The sequence below is a fragment of the Elephas maximus genome, chromosome X (assembly GCF_024166365.1).
Source record: "Elephas maximus indicus isolate mEleMax1 chromosome X, mEleMax1 primary haplotype, whole genome shotgun sequence".
Lineage (NCBI taxonomy): Eukaryota > Metazoa > Chordata > Mammalia > Proboscidea > Elephantidae > Elephas > Elephas maximus.
Window position 1 is genome coordinate 24,179,173 of NC_064846.1, and position 24,756 is coordinate 24,203,928.

The following is a 24,756-nucleotide window of genomic DNA, read 5'->3' on the forward strand; positions in this document are numbered from 1 at the left end:
CAGCTACTTCCTCTCCTCAGGTCTTTCTGAACTGATTTCTAGCTCACTGCTTCCCCCAGTCATTTCAGCCTGAATCAAGTCCTTGATCATGTTCTCTGACCTAAGTTTCTCTGCACAGCATTTTTTTCTCTCTAGCGTTGTCTCCGTTGAATTCAGTCATCTTATTCCCATCATACTCCAAAGCAGGGGTCATCTCAATTTGCTTACTGGTGATGATCATGCCACACAGGGAGTTCCATAGGATGGGGACACAACTATGGTATTCACTGTCACACAACCTGAACCTACTAGCCTAGATCACGGCACCAAGTGGGCACTCAATAAACATTTTTTAAATCACTGACTGGCTCACTCTCCATGAAGTCCACCTTTCCATTTACAATCAAATGTAATGGGGACCGTGGTATCTTCTTGGTCCCTGAATACCTATGGAATCCTAGAATTTTCTATGCAGATCCATAGATACTAATCAACACTGGTGTTTGGAACCCATCCTGGTTCTTCCCAGTGGCCTAAAAATCTCATGACCTTGATTCACAAAATCGATGCCTTTGATCCATGTCTAGAGAGTCTCACGAGTCCCAAGGAATATTTTGACAAGGTCTGTGCCCAGCATTAGAAAGAAACAGCTTGACTTCAAATGGGGTGAGAAAGGAGAAGGGGCACTCTTCCATTTTCATTCTTGTCTTTCGCAGTCTGAGAGAAAAGGCCAGCTTAGACCTCCATAACCTGGTCTTTCAGGGTTGCCCACAGATTGGAATTTAGTTTAAATAGGACTGTCTAGTTACAATTTGACTCAAGCCACACAGTGTCTTTTTCTTTTCAGAAAATGAGAAAATAATACCAGCCTGTGAGTCATATGTGGAAAGTGCTCATCATAAGGCTGTGAAAAAATATTTCCACTGGGCGTCCAGCTACTGCTGTTCTTTCCACTCTACCCCAGGGGTCAGGGAGGGTGATGTGTGCCCTCTAAAGGGGACAACACAGTTTTTTACTGCATAGGACCATGCTGGGATTGGCAGGGTCCTCATTCTGCTTCCTAGTGTATACCCACAGGAAAGTTAGTGAAAATTGTGATCTTGGACAAAGTGATTCACTTTCTGGGCCTTAGCTGCCTCATTTTTAAAATAAGAGGGTTACACCAATTAAATTCTCAGGCTCCTTCAAAGAGACACTATGTAGAACTTACAGGCTTTGAAACAGATAAACAGATTTCATTCACATTTCTGTTCCTTGGTGGCTGTGTGACGCCAAGCAAATCAATTACATTCCCCAGCCTCAGTTTCTTTATCTGGAAATGGGAGCTAAAATATAATTCATTAAATGAAAGAGCATAAAATAAAACACCTCTCACAGTGCAGTTGTTGCTGTTAGTTGCTCTCAAGTCAGCTCTGACTCATGGCAACCCCATGTATGACAAAACGAAACATTACCCACTCTTGCACCATCGTCATGATTATTAGTATATTTGAGTCCATTGTTGTGGCCATTGTGTCACTCCATCTCATTGAGGATTTCCATTTCCTTAGCTGGCCCTCCACTTTACCAAACATGATGTCCTTCTTCAGTGATTGGTCCCTCCTGATGAGGCAGCCAAGGTAAGCAAGTTGAAGTCTCAGACAATATTCTGCCATCCATCTGGTTTTCACTGGCTAATTTTTGGAAGTAGATTTTGAGGCCTTTCTTCTTACTCTGTCTTAATCTGGAAGTTCCACTAAAACCTCTCCACCATGGGGGGCCTGCTTGTATTTGAAATATTGGTGGCATAGCTTCCACCACAGCAACATGCAAGCCACCACAGTATGAAAAACTGACGGGTAATAGGGCACTTGCTCTTGAATGTAGAGTAGCTAAAGCCAATGACAAAGGTAAAGAGCTACACAGAAGATTTCAAAGGGTGGCTCAAGAAGACAAAGTAAAGTATCATAATGAAATGTGTAAAGACCTGGAGTTAGAAAACCAAAAGGGAAGAACACACTTGGCATTTCTCAAGTTGAAAGAACTGAAGAAAAAATTCAAGCTTCGAGTTACAATTTTGAAGGATCCTATGGGCAAAATATTGAATGATGCAGGAAGAATCAAAAGAAGATGGAAGGAACACACAGAGTCACTGTGTAAAAAAAATTTGTCAAAATTCAACCATTACAGAAGGTAGCATATGATCAAGAACCGATGGTATTGAAAGAAGAAGTCCAAGCTGCACTGAAGGCCATAATGAAAAACAAGGCTCCAGGAATTGACGGAATACCAGTTGAGATGTTTCAACAAACAGATGCAGCACTGGAGATGCTCACTCATTTATGTCAAGTAATTTGGAAGACAGCTATCTGGCCAACTGATTGGAAGAGATCTATATTCATGCCCATTCCAAAGAAAGGTGATCCAACAGAATGCAGAAATTATCAAACAATATCATTACTATCACATGCAAGTAAAATTTTGCTAAAGATCATTCAAAAATGGTTACAGCAGTACTTTGACAGGAAGCTGCCAAGAATTCAAGCTGGATTCAGAAGAGGATGTGGAGTGAGGGATGTTATTGCTGATGTCAGATGGATCTTGGCTGAAAGCAGAGAATACCAGAAAAATGTTTACCTGTGTTTTATTGACTATGCAAAGGCCTTCGACTATGTGTATCATAACAAATTATGGATAACATTGCAAAAAATGGGAATTCCAGAACACTTAATTGTGCTCATGAGGAACCTGTACATAGACCAAGAGGCAGTTTTTCGAACAGAACAAGGGGATACGTCGTGGTTTAAAATCAGGAAAGGTGTACGTCAGGGTTGTATCCTTTCACCATGCGTATTCAGTCTGTATGCTGAGCAAATATTCCAAGAAGCTGGACTATATGAAGAAGAACGGGGTATCAGGATTGGAGGACAACTCATAAGCAACCTGTGTTATGCAGAAGACACAACCTTGTTTGCTGAAAGTGAAGAGGACTTGAAGCACTTACTGACGAAGATCAAAGACTACAACCTTCAGTATAGGTTACACCTCAACATAAAGAACACAAAAATCTTCACAACTGATCCAATAAGCAACATTATGATAAACAGAGAAGAAATTGAAGTTGTCAAGGATTTCATTTGACTTGGATCCACAATCAACACTCATGGAAGCAGCAGTCAAGAAACCAAACGACGTATTACACTGGGCAAAACTGCTGCATAAGACCTCTTTAAAGTGTTGAAAATCAGAGATGTCACTTTGAGGACCAAGGTGCGCCTGATCCAAGTCATGATATTTTCAGATCCCCAAAAGAGGAGAGGAGGAGGCCAAGACAATGATACCCAGGTTATTCATCCAAGTTCACCAATTAATTAAGTTACTTCTCCAACGAGGAGCAATGATTAAGAGATGAGGAAAGAGGCCAGAAATGATTAAGAAATCTCCCCACATGGATTCATGAAGGATATTTTTTCCCTCTTAACCATTAAGTATGTGGTCAACCGGGGCATGACTCTCCCCTTCGGGAAAGATCAACAAGCTATTGAGGTTCTCTCCTTCATGAGGCTACTCTCCCAATACTTCTCAATGGGGTATCCTACTGGGAATGCTGGTGGGCAATGCAGCTTTTTTGCCTCTTGAAGTTCTCTGAAATGTTTAAGAACCTCGCATTAATTATATGAAGCCTGAGACCTGGGTGAACATGGCTGCAGAAAAACACACAGACCTGGGGAATTATCTCACTTTATATTCATGGCAATGGACCTCAAGTGGGTTCTTAATGCTGCTGCCAATCATAATACATTTCACTAGTCCATTCACTTTTCCACTCCCCTAGACAATTATTTCATACCTTCTCCTCTTTCCTCAAACTCCAACATTGTCTTTCCAGTCTCACTCTCTGCTGATAGTCTTGCTTGCTGTTTTCCTGAGAAAATAGAAGCACTCAGAAAAGATTTTTCGTAAGCTCGTCTCAGTACATTGACCCACCTATTGGCGTCTGTGCCTGTTATACCTTGCCTTCTTTCCTGTTACTATGAAAGAACTTCCCCTGCTCCTAGCAAATGCCCTCTCACTGCACATTAGAGCCAATATCCCCTCCCCTCTTCACTCTATCAATTCTTCACTCTCTCGCCTACATCATCAATTCTTCTGTCTTTACTGGAGCTTTCCCATATTCAAACATTTCATTTATCCTGTAAATATAACAAAGCAAAAATCTTCTTTTAACTTCCTCCCTCTAAGTACTAATTCTTTTTTTGGTGTAATGACTCTGTGTATTCCTTTCATCTTCTTTTGATGCTTCCTGCATCGTTTAATATTTTCCCCATGGAATCCTTCACTATTGCAACTCGAGGCTTGAATTTTTTCTGCAGTTCTTTCAGCTTGAGAAATGCCGAGCGTGTTCTTCCCTCCAGCTCTTTGCACATGTCATCATAATACTTTACTTTGTCTTCTCGAGAGGCCCTTTGAAATCTTCTGTCCAGTTCTTTTACTTCATCAATTCTTCCTTTTGCTTTAGCTGCTTGACACTCAAGAGCAAGTTTCAGAGTCTCCTCTGACATCCATCTTGGTCTTTTCCTTCCTGTCTTTTCAGTGACCTCTTGCTTTTTTTTTTTTTAGCCGATATTCAACCATTTCAAGAGGTGGTATATGATCAGGAACCGATGGTACTGAAGGAAGAAGTCCAAGCTGCTTTGAAGGCATTGGTGAAAAAAAGGCTTCAGAAATTGATGGGATATCAATTGAGATGTTTCAACAAACAGATGCAGCGCTGGAGGTGCTCACTCGTCTATACCAAGAAATATGGAAGACAGCCAACTGACTGGAAGAGATCCATATTTATGCCTATTCCCATGAAAGGCGATCCAACCGAATGTGGAAATTATAGAACAATATGATTAATATCACAGGAAAACAAAATTTTGCTGAAGATCATTCAAAAGTGGCTGCAGCAGTATATCAACAGGAAGCTGCCAGAAATTCAGGCTGGTTTCAGAAGAGGATGTGGAACCAGGGATGTCATTGCTGATGTCAGATGGATCCTGGCTGAAAGCAGAGAATACCAGAAGGATGTTTACCTGTGTTTTATTGACAATGCAAAGGCATTCGACTGTGTGGATCATAACAAACTATGGATAACACTGTGAAGAATGGGAATTCCAGAACACTTAATTGTGCTCATAAGGAACCTTTACATAGATCAAGAGGCAGTTGTTGGGACAGAACAAGGGGTTGCTGATTGGTTTAAAGTCAGGAAAGATGTGCGTCAGGGTTGTATTCTTTCACCATACCTATTTAATATGTAAGCTGAACAAATAATAAGAGAAGCTGGACTATATTAAGAAGAACCGGGCATCAGGATTGGGGGAAGACTCATTAACAACCTGCGTTATGCAGATGACACAACTTTGCTTGCTGAAAGTGAAGAGGACTTGAAGCACTTACTGATGAAGATCAAAGACCACAGCCTTCAGTATGGATTGCACCTCAACATAAAAAAAATCCTCACAAGTGGACCAGTGAGCAACATCATGATAAATGGAGAAAAAGTTGAAGTTGTCAAGGATTTCATTTTACTTGGATTCACAATCAACAGCCATGGAAGCAGCAGTCAAGAAATCAAAAGACGCATCACATTGGGTAAATCTTCTGCAAAGGACCTCTTCAAAGTGTTGAAGAGCAAAGATATCACCCTGAAAACTAAGGTGCGCCTTACCCAAGCCATGGTATTTTCAATCACATCATATGCATGTGAAAGCTGGACAATGAATAAGGAACACCGAAGAAGAGTCGACGCCTTTGAATTGTGGTGTTGGCGGAGAATATTGAATATACCATGGACTGCCAAAAGAGCGAACAAATCTGTCTTGGAAGAAGTGCAGCCGGAATGCTCCTTAGAAGCAAGTATGGCAAGACTGCATCTTACATACTTTGGACATGGTATCAGGAGGGATCAGTCCCTGGAGAAGGACATCATGTTTGGCAGAATACAGGGTCAGCAGAAAAGAGGAAGACCCTCCACGAGGTGGATTGACACAGTGGCTGCAACAATGAGCTCAAGAATAACAACAATTGTAAGGATGGCTCAGGACCGGGCAGTGTTTCGTTCTGTTGTGCATAGGGTCGCTATGCGTCAGAACTGACTCGACGGCACCTAACAACAACAACAACTCTAAGTACTGCCCAATTTTTCTTATCAGAAGAATTATTTATCTATATTCTCTATCTCCAATTCCACTCCTCTGTTCTCTTGTGAGCCCTTTTCAATCAGTCTTTTGCCCTAACACCTCCACCAAAACTGCACTTAACAAAGCCATCAGTGAATGACCTCCTCATTGGCAAATCCAGTGATTGAGTCTCAGTTCTGATCTTATTTGACCCATCAGCAGCATTTGACAAAATGTTTGAACTTTCTCTTCACTCGGCCTCCAGGATGCTATGTTCTACTTGTTTTGCTTCTGCCTCTGGTTGTTCTTTCTCAAACTCCTTTGCTACTTCTGCCTTATCTTCCTGATCCCTAAACGTTGTCATTCCACAGGGCTCCATCCTGGGACTTCTCTTTTGTAAGTACCATTGATCACACTGATAATGCTGACACTTATATCTCCAACCCAGACCTCTCTGCAGAACTCCAGATTCATATATCCAGCCACCTATTAGATATCTCCACTTGGATGTCTAAGTGACAACTCAAACTTAACATGTCTAGAACTTCTGATCTAGTCCCCTAAGAACTGCTTTTCCTAGACTTCTCTATCTCAGTAATAGAAACTCCATTCTTTCAGTTGCTCAAGCCCTATATACCTTGGAGTTATCCTTGAGTCCTATTTTCTATTATAATCTACAAACAGTTCACCAGCAAATTCAGTTGGCACCAACTTCAAAATATATCCATACTCTAATCATTTTGCGCCACCTCTACTGCTTCTACCCTGGTCAAAGCTACCATCGTTTCTCTCCTAGATTATTGCAATAGCCTCTTAACTGGACTTTATGCTTTCTCTCTTACCCTTCACCCTGCCCCAGAGTTTATTCTCCACATAGCAGCCATAGTGATCTTACTAAAACTTAAGTATGTCATGTCACTCCTCTGCTCAAATCCTCCAATGGCTTTCCATCTCTTTCAGAGTAAAAGACAAAGCTCTCTCTCTACCTGAGGGCCTGTATTATCTGATTCCCTGTTACCTCTTGGCCCTCATTTCCTATTGCTCCTTCCCTTGCTCACTCCTGTCCAGCCACACAAGTCAACTTGCTGTTCTTCAAACTTCCTATTACTTACCTCAGTGCCTTTGCACTTATTCCTTCTGACTGGGACACTCTTCTTCCAGATATCTACATGGTTTACTTTCTTTTTATTTTATTGTGCTTTAGGTAAAAGCTTACAGCTCAAGTTAATTTCTCATTTAAAAATTTATACACACTGTTTTGTGAGCATGGCTTACTTTATCTCCTTTAGATCTTTGTTCAAGTGTCACCTACTTGATGAGGTATCTCTTGATCACAATACCTAAAATGCAACCACTGTTTTTCTGCATTCCTTATTTCTGCTTTACACTTATTACAATCTACCTCACTATATATTTTACTTCTTTATCTTGTGTATTAACATTCTCTGCCCACTTCTCCCAAAATATAGCTACTTGAGAATGAGGACAGGGATTTTTGTCCGTTTCTTCACTGCTTTATCTCCAGTACATGGCAAATAGTAGATAGTTAATAAATATATGTCTTATGAATAACCTCAAAGCTTAAACATCATTACTTGTTCTATTTCTCCTAAAAATATGTCCACACATGTTAAACAATATAGTTCATCAGAGTCTCTGCAATGAGATTAAACATCCAAATAGAGAACCAAACAGTGTAGAGATGCTCCAAATTGGAGTACAAATCTCCTTTCATTTTGAAGATTCTAGGAAAAAGGAAAGCCTAAAAAGTAAACATGCTTGTTAAAGTACGAGAAAAGTACTTTAGAAGACATAGAATTGGAGGTCAAATTCATTTGCTTTTGTCAGTTAAAGTCAAAAGAAATGAGAGTTCCATGACCTGTAAACATAAACTCAGTTGGGATGTCCACTTCTGGCCAAAATGGACTAAAAGGGTCCCTCCTACCTGAAATAAGTGAAAGACTGAACAAGATATATGAAGCAATTGTTTTCATGACACTGGGCATCAGTCAACAAAGGACAGTGATCCCTGAGAGACAGGAAAAAAGTGAGGTGAACCCTATGATTTTCCCAGTTCACTGCCTTGAGTTTCCAGGAAGGTCCATGAGAGGGAACACAACTGGAGCCTAGTGGACTCCCTGAGATGAAGAAATGGAACCTAAAGTCGTGGGAGACCAAGGTGGCTAGAGTTTGCAAGGTAGAGTACTGGAGAGAGGAGAGCTACAGAGAGAAAGAACCCTGCAGGTCTCCAGAGGGTCCCATCAAGTACTCAGTAGAGTGTAGATCAGGACGTGTGTGAGAAAAATAACTGAGACCATGAAAATAACCTCCTGAAATAATTAAAAGTAACAGTGTTTGGCACTTATACAGGGCCAAGATAGTGCCTGTTTCCAACAAGGCAGACTAGAAAACTTCATAATTCACAGAACATTGGTTAGAGTACTTAGAAGGGTCTTACCTCAATAGTGGGCAAGACTTAGGCCTAGACTAAACACTGCTCTGGACCCGCCCAACACATCATGAACGCAAAACCCAAAAAGATCAAAGTGTTTCCAAGTAATTTAACTGTGTCCCAGAACAAAGTTCAGGAATATTTATAGGAATACAAAAATATACAGCACTCAAGAAGGTGAAATTCACAATGTCTGGCATCCAATAAAAAATTACCAGGTGTGCAAAGAAGCAAGAAAATACAAACCATTAATGAGAGAAAAAGAATCAATCAGAACTAACCCAGAACTGACACCACAAGAAATGTTAAAGGATTTCCTTCAGGCAGAAGGAAAAATGATACCAGATGGAAATATGGGTCTACACAAAGGAACGATTAGCACCAGAAATGTAACTAAGTGGGTAAATACAAGATTCTTTTGTTTTCTTATTATTTAAATTTCCTTAAAAGATAATTGACTGCTTAAACAAAATAATAACAATATCATATGAGATTTATAACATATGTAGAAGTAAAATGTATGACAATAGCACAAAGGCCAGGAGGAGATAAATGAGTACCATTGTAAGGTTCTTTAAACTTAATAGGAAGAAATTTCCCATGACAATGTTAGTTGCAGTACTATTTTTACGTCACAGTTTGAAAGTCCAGGATTTGAATTGCTATATGTTTTTCTGCACTAGTGGAATATGCTTCAAGTGTTGCAACACCCTTGCTAGTCCTTTGAGAAAGGCTCAGCTAAGTTTCTGACAGTTCCATCTTCCTTTTCCCTCTTTTTCTCTGTGTGCTGAGGCTGGGGCTGAGTGCCTTCCTTCCTTTTACTTTCACTTTGCTTTCTGGCTTAGACATTTGTTTTTCTAACATGCTCCTGTAGATTCTGTCTTGTGAAGTCTTCCTTAGTGAGAGATATGAAAACATTAAGTTGTGGTTCTTCCAAAATCATCCACTATTCAGAGAAATCTTGTCTACTTTCACCTTCCTAAACTGTAGTCTCACTCAGGAGATATTTCCCCATCAAAACATTTAACTAAGGACCAGCCGTGGCTGGATTCCCTTTAATGTGGCTCATGTTGATGTGCCTCTTCTTAGAGCCCTGGTTCCATACATTTTGTTAGTATATTCTTTAGGATACTTCTTGCTGTTTACAAATGCCATGTCATCTTGAAATTTACCCAGTAATTCTTGGAATATATAATGGTAATCCTCCTACCTTTTTATCTCAATTCAGTCCTAATTTTCTGAAATCACTTTCTACAACTGCCATTCTCTTCAAAGGTGTTTTCCAATTTTTTTTTTATTATTGTCATGCAAGTTGCATGTTGATCTACAGTGCTAGCAACACACATTGAAGCTGTGATAGGATTTATTGAGAATAACTTACACTAAAAGTAGCAGAGCTCACAGTACCCTCAGGGTCTCCATAACTATGGAATATTAATTTCATTGAAGGATGTTCTTGGGCATGCAAGAGCTGACAGGTGGTAATAGAGAGAAGCCTACTTTCACTGTTTTTTAAAAAATATAAATTTATAAAACCAACTGTCATGGGTTGAATTGTGTCTCCCCAAAATATATCTCAACTTGGTTAGGCCATGATTCCCAGTATTGTGGGGTTGTCCTCCATTTTGTGGTTGTAATTTTACGTTAAAAACTGGATTAGGGTAGGATGTAGCACCCTTACTAAGGTCACATCCCTGATTCAATGCAAAGGGAGTTTCCTTGGAGTATGCCTGCAACACTTTTATCTTACAAGAGATAAAATGAAAGGGAAGCAAGCAGAGAGGGGGACCTCATACCACCAAGAAAGTAGTGCCAGGAGCAGAGCGTGTCCTTTGGACCCAGGGTCCTTGCATGAAGAAGCTACCAGTCCAGGGAAAGATTGATGACAGGGACCTTCCTGCAGAGCTGACACAGACAGAAAGCCTTCCCCTGGAGCTGATGCCCTGAATTTGGACTTCTAGCCTACTAAAAAAAACTAGACTGAGAAAATAAATTTCCCTTTGCTAAAGCCACTGTGGTATTTCTGTTATAGCAGCACTAGATGACCATGACAGAATTTGATACCAAGAGAGCAGGGTGCTGCTCTAACAGGTACCTTAAATATGGAAGTGGTTTTGAAACTGTGACTGGATAGAGGATTCAGAAGAAAGTGAGGCAATGACCCAAATCCATTGCCGTCGAGTCCATTCCTACTCATAGCAACTCTACAGGACACAGTAGAACTGCCCCATAGAATTTCCAAGGCTGTAATCTTTACAGAAGCAGACTGCCACATCTTTCTCCCACAGAGTGGCTGGTGGGTTCTAACCACTGACCTTTCAATTAGCAGCCAAGCACTTAATCACTGCATCCTCAAGGCTCCTTATTTTATAGGCTTGGATAAAACAGATTTTTTTAATGGTATAATATATATATATATACGTATAATACCATAAAAAAAAAAACCCAAGCATCATATGCATGTGAAAGCTGGACAATGAATAAGGAAGACCGAAGAAGAGTCGACGCCTTTGAATTGTGGTGTTGGCGGAAAATATTGAATATACCATGGACTGCCAAAAGAGCGAACAAATCTGTCTTGGAAGAAGTGCAGCCGGAATGCTCCTTAGAAGCAAGTATGGCGAGACTGCGTCTTACATACTTTGGACATGTTGTCAGGAGGGATCAGTCCCTGGAGAAGGACATCATGCTTGGCAGAATACAGGGTCAGCGGAAAAGAGGAAGACTCTTAATGAGGTGGACTGACACAGTGGCTGCAACAATGAGCTCAAGCATAACAACGATTGTAAGGATGGCTCAGGACCGGGCAGTGTTTCGTTCTGTTGTGCATAGGGTCACTATGAGTTGGAACCAACTCGATGGCACCTAACAGTGACAATAATATATATAACAAAAAGTTTGACATTGTAACCATTTCTAAGTGTACGACCCAATGATATAAATTACATTCACCATATTTTGTCACCATCACTACCATCTACATCCAAAAGAGATGTTTGTTTTCTTTCTTTTTTTGATGTAACAAAGGGACTTCTTCATCCAGGAAGCATTTTTGAGGAACCTCTGGGGTTCAACTAGGGAGTCTGAATAACAATCCTGCAGATGTCATGCAGCTGAGGCTTCCAGGTCTCCCCATAAACTGGCTCAACCCCTCAGAACCAGTTCACTTTCCCAGGGAAGGGAGATGGTGGAAGGGAACCCTTGGGTCTTTAGAAAGCAAAGATTTATCTCTCTTCCACTATGGACTTATTAGTTACACGTGGGTGCTTATCCTTTTTCCTTTATAAACATCCCATTTTCTCCCTCATGTATATCTAGTCCATCTTCTAAGGTCTCAACCTTTCTCTTACAGATGTTTCTCTTGTCCTTTAGCTTAATCAGCCTGTCCTATTTGTCTTCCATTCTTCTCTTATTCCTGTTTTGATTTTAAGACTGAAGCATATAGTTCAGACCGTGCTAGGTCCTCATTCACTGATTTCCCAAGTAAAATTGATTTCTGCAGATAGAATATTCCAGGCACAGACCTTTTTTATTTGTTGTTTTTCTTAATTTAATTACATTTATTCGTGAATTATCATACAGTGAAATTGACATTTGTAGTGCAAAGTTATAAGAGTTTTAATGCATATATAGATTTGTGTAGCCACAACTATGATCAAGATACTTCAAAAACCTCCCTCGATACTATCCCTTTATATTCACACTCTTCCTTCACCCCTAACCACTGGAAAAAAATTCATCTATTCTCTACCCCTACACTTTTGCTGGGAGCCCTGGCGGTGAAGTGGTTAAGAGCTCAGGCTCCTAACCAAAAGGTCGGCAGTTCGAATCCACCAGCCAGCCGCTCCTTGCAAACTGTACGGGGCAGTTCTACTGGGTCTTATAGGGTCACTATGAGTCAGAATTGGTTCAACAGCAAGCAACAACAACATACTTTTGCCTTTTTCAGAATTTCATATAAATGGAATCACAAAGTATATAATCATTTGAGACTGGCTTCTTGCACTCAGCATAATACATTTGAGTCTCATCCAAGATGTTGTGCATATCAATAGCTTGGTGTGCGTATCAATAGCTTGTTCCTTTTATAGCTGTGTAGTATTCCATGGCGTAGTTGTAGCACAGTGTTTTCTTCCACTCACCCACTTTAGGACATTTGTTTTGTTTCCAATTTTTTGCTGTTATGAATAAAGCTGCTATAAGCAGTTGGGTATGCAGTTTTGCATGAAGGTTTTTTTTGTTGTTGTTCATGTTTTTAAAGAATCAACATTTATTTTTGTTGATTTCCTCTGTTGTCTTTATAATTTCTATTTCATTTACCTCTATTGTAACCTTTATTATTTCCTTCCTCCAGCTTCTTTGGGTTTGGTTTGCTCTTCTTTTTCTAGTTCTTTAAGGTGTTAAGTTGTTATTTATTTGAGATCTTCTTTTTTGATACATGTGTTTACAGCAATAAATTCCCCTCTGACCATTGCTTTTGCTGCATGAGTTCTGGTATGTCATTTTCCTTTTCATTCTTCTGTAAGTATTCTGTAATTTTCCTTGTGGTTTGACACATCGATTGTTTAAGAGTGTGTTTAATTTCCACATATTTGTGAGTTTTTCAGCTTTCCTTCAGTTATTGGCTGTGGTTTCATTCTGTTGTGGTCAGAGAAGACACTTTTTTATTTTACTTTAGATGAAGGTTAACAGAACAAACTAGCTTCTCATTGAACAGTTAGTACACATATTGTTTTATGACATTGGTTAACAACCCCATGACATGTCAACACTCTCTGGCCTTGATTTCCCTATTTACTAGCTTTCCTGTCCCTGCCTGCCTTCTAGTCCTTGCCCCTGGGCTGGCGTGCCCCTTTTGTCTTGTTTTGTTTTATGGGCCTGTCTAATCTTTGGCTGAAGGATGAACACCGGGACTGACTTCATTACTGATCTAAAACAGTGTCTGGGGGCCATACTCTCGAGGTTTTCTACAGTCTCTGTCAGGCCAGTAAGTCTGGTCTTTTTTTGTGAGTTAGAATTTTGTTCTACTTTTATCTCCGGCTCTGTCCAGGACCCTCTATTGTGATCCCTGTCAGAGCAATCGGTGGTGGTAGCAGGGCACCCTCTAGCTGTACTGGACTCAGTGTGGTGGAGGCTGTGGTAGATGTGGCCCATTACTCCTTTGGACTAACCTTTCCTTTGTATCTTTAGTTTTCTTCATCCTCCCTTGCTCCCAAAAGGGTGAGACCAGTTCAGTATCTTAGATGGCTGCTCACAAGCTTTTAAGACCCCAGACACTACTCACCAAAGTAGAATGTAGAACATTTTCTTTATAAACTATGTTATACGAGCTGAGCTAGATGTTCCTAGAGACCGTAGTCCCCACAGCCCTCAGCCCAGCAATTCAGTCCCTCAGGGAGTTTGGATGTGTCTATAGAGCCTCTATGACCTTGCCTTGTACAAGTTGTGCTGGCTTCCCCAGTATTGTGTACTGTCTTACCCTTCACCAAAGTTTCCACTTATCTATTGTCTATTTGGTGTTTTTCCATCCCCACCGCTCTTCTCCCTTGTAGCCATCAAAGATTATTTCTTTTTGTGTGTAAACCTTTCCGTGAATTTATATACTAGTAGTCTCATACAATATTTGTCCTATTGTGACTGACTGATTTCACTCAGCATGATGCCCTCCAGATTTGTCCATGTTATGGGATGCTTCACAGATTCATCACTGTTCTTTATCATTGAGTAATACCCCACTGTGTGTATGTACCATAGTTTGTTTATCCATTCATCTGTTGGTGGGCACCTGGGTTGTTTCCATCTTTTTACTATTGTGAACACTGCTGCAATGAACGTGGATGTGCATATGTCTATTCTTGTGATGACTCTTATTTCTCTAGGATGTATTCCTAGGAGTGGGATTGCTGGATCATATGGTATTTCTATTTCTAGCTTTTTAAGGAAGTGCCATATCGTTCTCCAAAATGGTTGTATCATTTTGCATTCCCACCAGCAGTGCATAAGAGTTCTGATCTCACCACAGCCTCTCCAACATTTGTTATTTTCTGTTTGTTTTTTTTTTTTTTTGATTAGTGCCAGTAATGCCAGGGTGAGATGGTTTCTCATTGTGGTTTTGATTTGCATTTCTCTAATGGCTAGTGATCTCCAGCATTTCATCATGTGTCTGGTAGCCGCTTGAATGTCTACTTTGGTGAAGTGTCTGTTCATTTTCTTTGCCCATTTTTAAATTAGATTATTTGTCTTTTTGTTTGAGACGTGTTGTATTTTCCTGTAGATTTTAGAGATTAGACCTTTGTCTGATTTGTAATAGCCGATTTTTTTTCCCCAGTGTGTAGGTTCTCTTTTTACTCTTTTGGTGAATTCTTTTATCTATTTATTTTTTTATATTGTACTTTAGATGAAGGTTTACAAAACAAACTAGTTTCTCATCAAACAGTACACACGTTGTTCCATGAAATTGGTTAACAACCCCATGACATATCAACACTCTCTCATCTCAACCCTGGGTTCCCTATTACCAGCTTTCCTGTTCCCTCCTGCCTTCCAGTTCCTGCCCCAGGGCTAGTGTGCCCCTTTAGTCTTGTTTTGTTCCATGGGCCTATTCAGTCTTTGGCTGAAGGGTGAACCTCAGAAGCGATCTCATTACTGAGCTGAAAGGGTGTCCGGAGGCCATAGTCTCAGGGTTTCTCCAGTCTCTGTCAGGCCAACAAGCCTGGTCTTTCTTTTTGAGTTAGAATTTTGTTCTACATTTTTCTCCAGCTCGGTCTGGGACCCTCTATTGTGATCCCTGTCAGGGCAGTCAGTGGTGGTAGCTGGGCACCATCTAGTTGTGCTGGACTCAGTCTGGTGGAGGCTGTGGTAGTTGTGGTCCCTTAGTCCTTTGGACTAGTCTTTCCCTTGTGTCTTTAGTTTTCTTCATTCTTCTTTGCTCCTGAAGGGGTGAGACCAGTGAAGTATCCTTGATGGCTTTTCAGACCCCAGATGCTACTCACCAAAGTAGAATGTAAAACATATTCTTTATAAACTATGTTATGTTTTGGGGAAGTTTTATGGTGAGCATAAGTGTTTAATTCTTAGAAGATCCCAGTTATCTAGCTTATCCTCCGGAGCGTGTGTGTTGTTGGTTATGGTTTGTATCCTGTTAATGCATTGTATTAGGGCCTCTAGCATTGATCCTGTTTTTTCTTCTACGAACTTTATAATTTTTGGCTTGATATTTAGGTCTTTGATCCATTTTAAATTAGTTTTTGTGTATGGTGTGAAGTATGGATCTTGTTTCATTTCATTTGCAGATGGACATCCAGTTTTGCCAGCATCATTTGTTAAAAAGACTGTCTTTTCCCCATTTGATGGACTTTGGGCCCTTGTCGAGGATCAGGTGACTATAGGTGGATGGATTTACATCTGGGTTCTCAACTTGGTTCCATTGGTCAATGTATCTATTGTTGTACCACTACCAGGCTGTTTCTACTATCATAGATCTATAGTGGGTTCTGACGTCAGGCACTGCAAGCCCTCCTGCTATGAATCGTACTTGGTCGTGGTGTATTATTTTTTTGAAATGATGCTGGATTCTATTGGCTAGAATTTTGGTGAGAATTTTTGCATCTACATTCATAAGATATATTGGTCTGTAATTTTTTGTGTGTGTGTGGTGTCTTTGCCTGGTTTTAGTATCAGGGTTATGCTGGCTTCATAGAATGAATTTGGAAGTACTTTATTCTTCTTCAATATTGCTTTACTTATTCAGGGCTTTTTGACTTTCCATAAAAGTTAATGATTAGTTTTTCCATCTCCTTAAAGAATGTTGTTGGTATTTGGATTGGAATTGCATTGTATTTGTAAATTGCTTTGGGTAGAATTGTCATTTTCACAATGTTGAGTTTACCTATCCATGAGCATGGTATATTTTTCCATTTATGTAGATTTCTTTTGTGTTCTTGCAGTAGGGTTTTGTAGTTTTCTTTCTATAGGTCTTTTATGTCTCTGGTTAGATTTATTCCCAAACATTTTATTTTTTTATGGGTTATTAAATATGGTATTGTTTCATGATTTCCTTTTCATCATTCTTTTTATTGGAGTTTAAGAATCCAACTGATTTTTGTATGCTTATCTTATATCCTGCTACTCTGCTGAATCTTTCTATTAGTTCCAGTAGTTTAATCATGGAGTCTTTCGGGTTTTCTATGTGGAGTATTATATAATCGACAAATGGGGACAGTTTTACGTCTTCCCTACCAATTTGGATGGCCTTTATTTCTTTTTCTTGCCTTATTGCTTTAGCTAGGACTTCCAGCACAATGCTAAATAGGAATGGTGGCAAAGGGCATTCTTATCTTGTTCCTGTTCTCAAGGGGAATGTTTTCAGCCGTTCTCCATTAAGAATGATGTTGGCTGTTGGTTTTGTATAGATGCCCTTCATTATGTTCAGTAATTACCCTTCTATACATATTTTATTAAGAGTTTTTATCAAGAATGGGTGTAGGACTTTGCCGAATGCCTGTTCTGCATCAATTGATATGCTCATGTGATTCTTTTATTTATGTGGTAGATTGTTGATTGATTTTCTATTGTTGAACCATCCTTGCATGCCTGCTATGAATCCTACTTGGTCGTGGTGTATTATTTTTTGGATATGATGCTGGATTCTATTGGCTAGAATTTTGGTGAGAATTTTTGCATCTACATTCATAAGATATATTGGTCTGTAATTTTTTTTGTGTGTGTGGTGCCTTTGCCTGGTTCTAGTATCAGGGTTATGCTGGCTTCATAGAATGAATTTGGAAGTATTGCTTCATTTTTTTTTTGTTCTGAAATAGTTTGAGTAGTACTGCTGTAAGCTCTTCTCTAATTTGTCTGGTGGAATTCTCCAGTGAAGCCATCTGGGACAGGGCTTTTTTCTTGTTTGGAGTTTTTTAAATTACTTTTCAATCTCTTCTGTTCTTATGGGTATGTTCAGATTTTCAACTAGAGAAGACACTGACTTCAAACTTTTAAAAAATTACTGAGATTTGGCAGTAGGACCAAGATGTAGTCAGATGCTTCCAGTGGCCCCTGTTACACCAAAAACCCAAAACAGTGAGGGAATTGATTATATATGACAATCTAGGAGCTCTGAACCCCAAAGGCAAAGTTGAGGAATTTCACTGAGCGGCAGGGAGAGGGAGAGATGGTTCTGAAGCAGTGAGGAGTTGCCAGATGTGACCCGGCAAGAACCAGCACCTTGTAGGCCAAACTGGCTGGTGTGTGAGCTAAGGCAAACAGTGACACTCAGGAAATGTGTTCCACATCGGGAGAGACTGAGCAACAGAGAGTCTACTCAAGCCTCCAGAACTAGTGAAAAGCAGTGCTCAGTCAGCAAAAGATAACTAGAGGCACCTAACCTACCACATGGATCAAAAAACACCCCTTTGGGAAAAACTTCTCTCCCATTTACCAGCTCCCTTCTCTCTCTACACCGGGTCCCAGGCTGGCTTCAGAGATTGCCGTGTCCCCTGGGCTGGACGTAGGACCCATCAAGCACCCTGAGCCATTCTCCTGGCTTTGGAGAGGGAACACATTAACAAACAGGAAAAAATAATCTGCAAGCTCCACTAAGATGCAAACGTAGGGCAGGCACAGCTCCTTTGCTTAGGCACAGGCATAAGGGGTCCACAGATCCTGAATGCCTTTCATCCCAGCATAGACCTGTGTGGGACCATTTCAACAGTGTAGGCCCTCATTAGCACAGTACAACAGAGTATATACCTGAAGCCTAACTTAAACTGTATCAGCTACATGGTACAGTGGCAGATTCATGATATTTGACATTGCTCTGCCTATTAAGCAGGGTCTTCACCTACCCATATCAAGGGCTTGAAGACTGCTGGCTCCACCCATGCCACCTAGCCACCTGTGACACAGGTCCAAGAATGAGTGGTGCCTCCCACTCCTTACAGCCAACAGCATTGGGCGCCCATAGTCTGGCTGAAAAACCCACCCACCTATGCACTCTGGGGAACAGGGACACACTTTCCCCCCAGACACTTAGGGGCAGCTATCAGCCCCCTGCCTTGCTCAGCGCATGACCCCCTACTGTAGCCAGATACCTGTGCCTACACTGATAACCCCTGCTTGTCTAGGACTGTAGGTTAGACCCTGCACCACACACTTGGTGACAGACTACCTGGATGCCTGAGCTGAATCTATACAAGAAAAGTAAATGGACCCCTAGAATCACATACTTAGTAACAGATCTAACTACCTGGTGACAGGACGTTAGAGCTTCAAATACCAATAATCAAACTGAATCACATGAGCAGCCTATTTGGGCCTATCAAAGCAAAACAAGAAGCTAGGACACAGTAAGCAAACGTAAAATAAATAAATATAATAACTTATTGATATCTTGGAGAAAACAGTCAATATCAAACCACGTAAAGAGGCAGACCACGATAGCTTCAGCATCCCAAAACAAAGAATCAAGAAATCTTTTGGAGAAGATAACTTTCTGGAATTACCAGCGGTAGAATACAAAAGATTAATATACAGAACACTTCAAGATATCAGGAAGGAAATCAGGCAAAACACGGAACAAGCCAAGGAACACACATATAAAGCAATAGATGAACTTAAGAAGATTATAGAAGAGCATAATGACAAATTTATCAGGCTGCAAACAGAAACCCAGAAGAATAACAATAAAATTTCTGAATTAGACAACTCAGTAGAAAGTTATAGGAACAGAACTGAGGCAATGGAAGTCAGGATTAGTGGAACTGAAGATAAAGCACTTGAAACCAAATTATTTGAGGAAAAATCAGATAAAAGAATATTTAAAAAATGAAGAAACCCTGAGAATTATGTGAGACTCTATCAAGATGAATAACCTACGAGTGATTGGAGTGCCAGAACAGGGTGGGACTGGCAGAAAATACAGAGATGATGTTGGAGATTTGTTGGCAGAAGACTTCCCTGATATTGTGAAAGATGAGAAGTTATCTATACAAGATGTTTATCAAACCCCACACAAGGTAGAGTCCAAAAGGAAGTCACCAAGATATATTATAATCAAACTTGCAAAAACCAAAGATAAAGAATTTTAAGAGTGGCTAAGGATAAACAAAAAGTCATCTGCAAAGAAGAGTCAGTAAGACTAAGCTTGGACTACTCAGCGGAAACCATGCAGGCAAGAAGGCAATGGGATGACATATATAAAGCCTTGAAGTAAAAAAAAATGCCAACCAAGAATTATGTATCCAGCAAAACTGTCTCTCAAATATGATGGAGAAATTAGGGCATTTCCAGATAAACAGAACTTTACGGAATTTGCAAAAGCCAAACCAAAATTACAAGAAATATTAAAGGGAGTCCTCCAGTTAGAAAATCAAAAACTTCAGATAATAACCCAAGACTACAACATAGGTCAGAGCAACCAGATATCAACCCAGATAGAGAAGTCAGAATAAAAAATCAAAGCTTAAGCACTGAAAATAGGGAAAAAGATATGTCAATATGTAAAAAATGACACATTAAAACAAAAACAGGGACTTAAAAAGGTAGACATAGATCTTTCATATGGAGAGGAAGTCAAGGCAAAATAAAGAAACAAAAGATAGGTTTAAATGTAGAAAAATAAGGGTAAAGATTAAGGTAACCACAAAGGAAATTAACAATCCTACACATCAAAAAAAAAACAAGAAAAACATAAAGACTCAGCAAATACAAAATCAACAACAATGAAAAAGAGGAAAAGCAAATACATAAGGAGAAACAACTCAGCATAGAAAACTAAGTGGAAAAAAGAAACTGTCAACAACACACACACAAAAAGACATCAAAATGACAGCACTAAACTCATACCTATCCATAAAATCAATTACTCTGAATATAAATGGACTAAATGCACCAATAAAGAGAAGTGGCAGAAAGGATAAAAAAACATAATCTGTGTATATGCTGCCTAAAAAAGAAGTACATTAGACTTAAAGACACAGACAAATTAAAACTCAAAGGATGGAAAAATATATATATCAAGCAAGCAGCAATCAAAAAAGAGCAGGAGTGGCAATATTAATTTCTGACAAAATAGGCTTTAAACTTAAATCCACCACAAAAAATAAGGAAGGACACTATATAATGACTGAAGGGTCAATACACCAGGAAGACATAACGATAATGAATAGTTACACACTCAACAACAGGGCTCTAAAATACATAAAACAAACTTTAACAGCATTGAAAAGAGAGATAGACAGTTCCCTAGTAATAGTATCAGACTTCAACGCACCACTTTTGGTGAATGACAGAACATGCAGAACGAACCTGAGTAAAGACATGGAAGATCTAAATGCCACAATCAACCCATTTGACCTCATGGACATATACAGAACACTCCACCCAACAGCAACCAAGTATACTTTCTTTTCCAATGCACATGGAACATTCTCCAGAACAGACCACATATTAGATCATAAAGCAAGCCTTAACAGAATCCAAAGCATGGAAATATTAAAAGAATCTTTTCTGACTACAAAGCCATAAAAGTAGAAATCAATAACAGGAAAAGTGAGGAAAAAAAATCAAACCCATGGAAACTGAACAAATCTTGCTCAAAAACTACTGGGTTATAGAAGAAATTAAGGACAGAATAAAGAAATTCACGGAATCAAATGAAAATGAAAACACATTCAATCAGAACCTTTGGGACACAGCTAAAGTAGTGCTCAGAGGTCAATTTATAGCAATAAATGCACACATCCAAAAAGAAGAAAGGGCCAAAATCAAAACATTAACCCTAAGACTTAAAAAATAGAAAGAAAGCAGCAAAAGAAGCCCTAGGGCACCAAAGGAAAGCAGATAATAAAAATTAGAGCAGAATTAAATGAAATAGAGAACAGAAAAACAACTGAAAGACTTTACAAGACCAAAAGCTGGTTCTTTGAAAAGATCAACATCGATAAACCATTGGTCAAATTGACAAAAGAAAAACTGGAGAGGAAGCAAATAACCCAAATAAAAAATGAGATGGGCAATATCACAACAGACCCAACTGAAATTAAAAGAATCAAAACAGCATACTATGAAAAACTGTAACAAATTTGAAAACCTAGAGGAAATGGTCAAATTCCTAGAAACACACTACCTACCTAAACTAACAGAAACAGAGGTAGAACAACTAAATAGACCCATACCAAAAGAAAAGATTGAAAAGGGAATTTAAAACCTCCCAATAAAAATAAGCCCTCACCCTGACAGCTTCACTGGAGAGTTCTACCAAACTTTCAGAGAAGAGTTAACACCACTACTACTAAAGGTATTTTGGAGCATAGAAAAGGATGGAATACTCCCAAACTCATTCTACGAAGCCAGCATAACCCTGATACCAAAACCAGGTAAAGACGCCACAAAAAAAGAAAATTACAGACCTATATCCCTCATGAACTTAGATGCAAAAACCCTCAACAAAATTATTGGCCATAGAATTCAACAACATATCAAAAAAATAACCCACCATGACCAAGTGGGATTCATACCTGGTATGAAGGGATAGTTCAACATTGAAAAACAGTCAATGTAACGCATCACATAAATAAAGCAAAAGACAAGACCCACATGATTTTATCAATTGATGCACAAAAGGCATTTGACAAAGTCCAGCAGCCACTCATGATAAAAACTCTTGGCAAAATAGGAATAGAAGGGGAATTCCTCAAAATATTAAAGGGCATTTATACAAAGCCAACAGCAAAAATCATCCTAAATGCAGAGTCTGAAAGCATTCCCCTTGAGAAAGTGGACCAGACAAGGATGCCCTTTCACCACTCTTATTCAATATTCGACTGTGTGGATCATAACAAACTATGGATAACATTGCGAAGAATGGGAATTCCAGAACACTTAATTGTGCTCATGAGGAACCTTTACATAGATCAAAAGGCAGTTGTTCGAACGGAACAAGGGGATACTGATTGGTTTAAAGTCAGGAAAGGTGTGCATCAGGGTTGTATTCTTTCACCATACCTATTCAGTCTGTATGCTGAGCAAATAATAAGAGAAGCTGGAGTGTATGGAGAACAGGGAATCATGACTGGAGGAAGACTCATTAACAACCTGTGATGTGCAGATGACACAACCTTGCCTGCTGAAAGTGAAGAGGACTTGAAGCACTTACTGGTGAAGATCAAAGACCACAGCCTTCAGTATGGATTGCACCTCAACATAAAGAAAACAAAAATCCTCACGACTGGACCAATAAACAACATCATGATAAACAGGGAAAAGATTGAAGTAAAGGATTTAGTTTTACTCAGATCCACAATCAACACCTGTGGAAGCAGCAGTCAAGAAATTAAACAACGTATTGCATTGGGCAAATCTGCTGCAAAAGAACTCTTTAAAATGTGGAAAAGCAAAGCTGTCCCCTTGAAGATTAAGGTGTGCCTGACCATGATGTTTTCAGTTGCCTCCTATGCATGTGAAAGCTGGACGATGAATAAAGAAGACTGAAGAGGAACTGATGCCTTTTAAGTACGGTGTTGGAGAAGAATATCGAATATACCATGGACTGCAAAAAGAATGAACAAATCCTTAGAAGCAAAGATGGTGAGACTACGTCTCACATACTTTGGACATGTTGTCAGGAGGGACCAGTCCCTGGAGAAGGACGTCATCCTTGGTAAAGCAGAGGGTCAGCAAAGAAGAGGAAGACCCTCAATGAAATGGACTGACACAGTGGCTGCAACAATGGGCTTAAGCGTAACAATGATTCTGGGGATGGCACTGGACCGGGCAGTGTTTCGTTCTGTTGTACATAAGGTCGCTATGAGTCAGAACCAACCCGACAGCAACTAACAACAACAGCTTATAATTTTTATACCTTCTTCATGGATTGATCCTTTTGTCGATTTATAATGTTCTTTTTCTCTTGTAACAATTTTTTACTTAAAGTACATGTATTTTTTCTGATATTAGCATAGCCACTCCAACTCTCTTTTGTATACTATCTACGTGGAATATCTTTTTCTATGTTTTTATTTTTAAGCTATTTATGTCTTTGGGTCTAATGTGAGTCTCTTGTAGACAGCACAGAGATGGATTCTGTTTTTATCCATTTTTCCAATCTCTGACTTTTAGAGAGTTTAATCCATTTATGTTTAATTTTTTTTTATTTTGTTGTTGTTGAGTATATACACAGCAAAACACACACCAATTCAACAGTTTCTACATGTACAATTCAGTGACAGTGATTACATTCTTTGGGTTGTGCTGCCATTCTCACCTTCCTTTGCTGAGTTGTTTCTCCTTCTTTAACATAAACTCTCTGCTCCCTTAGGTTCCTATCTAATCTTTCAAGTTGCTGTTTTCAAATTAATCTCATATAGATAGTGCTTAAAAGAGCATAATGTCCAAGGCAGATATTTTTTTACTAGTTAAGCTAAATTATTGTTTGGTTTTAAGAATACTTCAGAGGATTTTTTAGTTTAAGGTTTAAAGATTATCTGGGGGCAATAGTTTCAGGGGTCCTTTCAGCCACCATGGCTCCATAAAGTCTGGAGTGCATGAGAATTTGAAGTTCTGTTCTGCATTTTCTCCCTTTTGATCAGGATTCTTCTATGGAATTTTTGATCAAAATATTCAATAATGGTAGCTGGGTACCATCCAGTTCTTCTCATGTCAAAGGGGATAGTTGTTCATGAAGGCAATTAGCCATACTTTCTATTTCCTGACTGTACTTCTTCCTTTGCTGCTCCAGGCAAATAGAAACCAATTGTTGTGCCTTGGATGGCTGCTTGCAAGCTTTTAAGACCAAAGGAACTATGCAACAAACTAGGAGGTAGAACCCATAAAAAAAAAAAAAACTTTGCTATCGAGTCGATTCTGCCTCAGAGCGACCCTATAGGACAGAGTAGAACTGCCCCATAGGGTTTCCATGGAGCACCTGGCAGATTTGAACTGCCGACCCTTTGGTTAGCAGCCATAGCACTTAACCACTATGCCACCAGGGAGGTAGAAGCACTAAATACTCTATTAGACCAATTAACTGGGATGTCCCTTGAAACCATGACCCTAAACCTCCAAACCAAGGAACCAAATCCCATGAGGTGCTTTATTGTGCATAAGCAGCTCGGCAGCCACTTATTTTTTGTCTTTGTTGCAAATATCTCTGTCACCAACTTTTGTCAGTTCAACTTTTTCCGG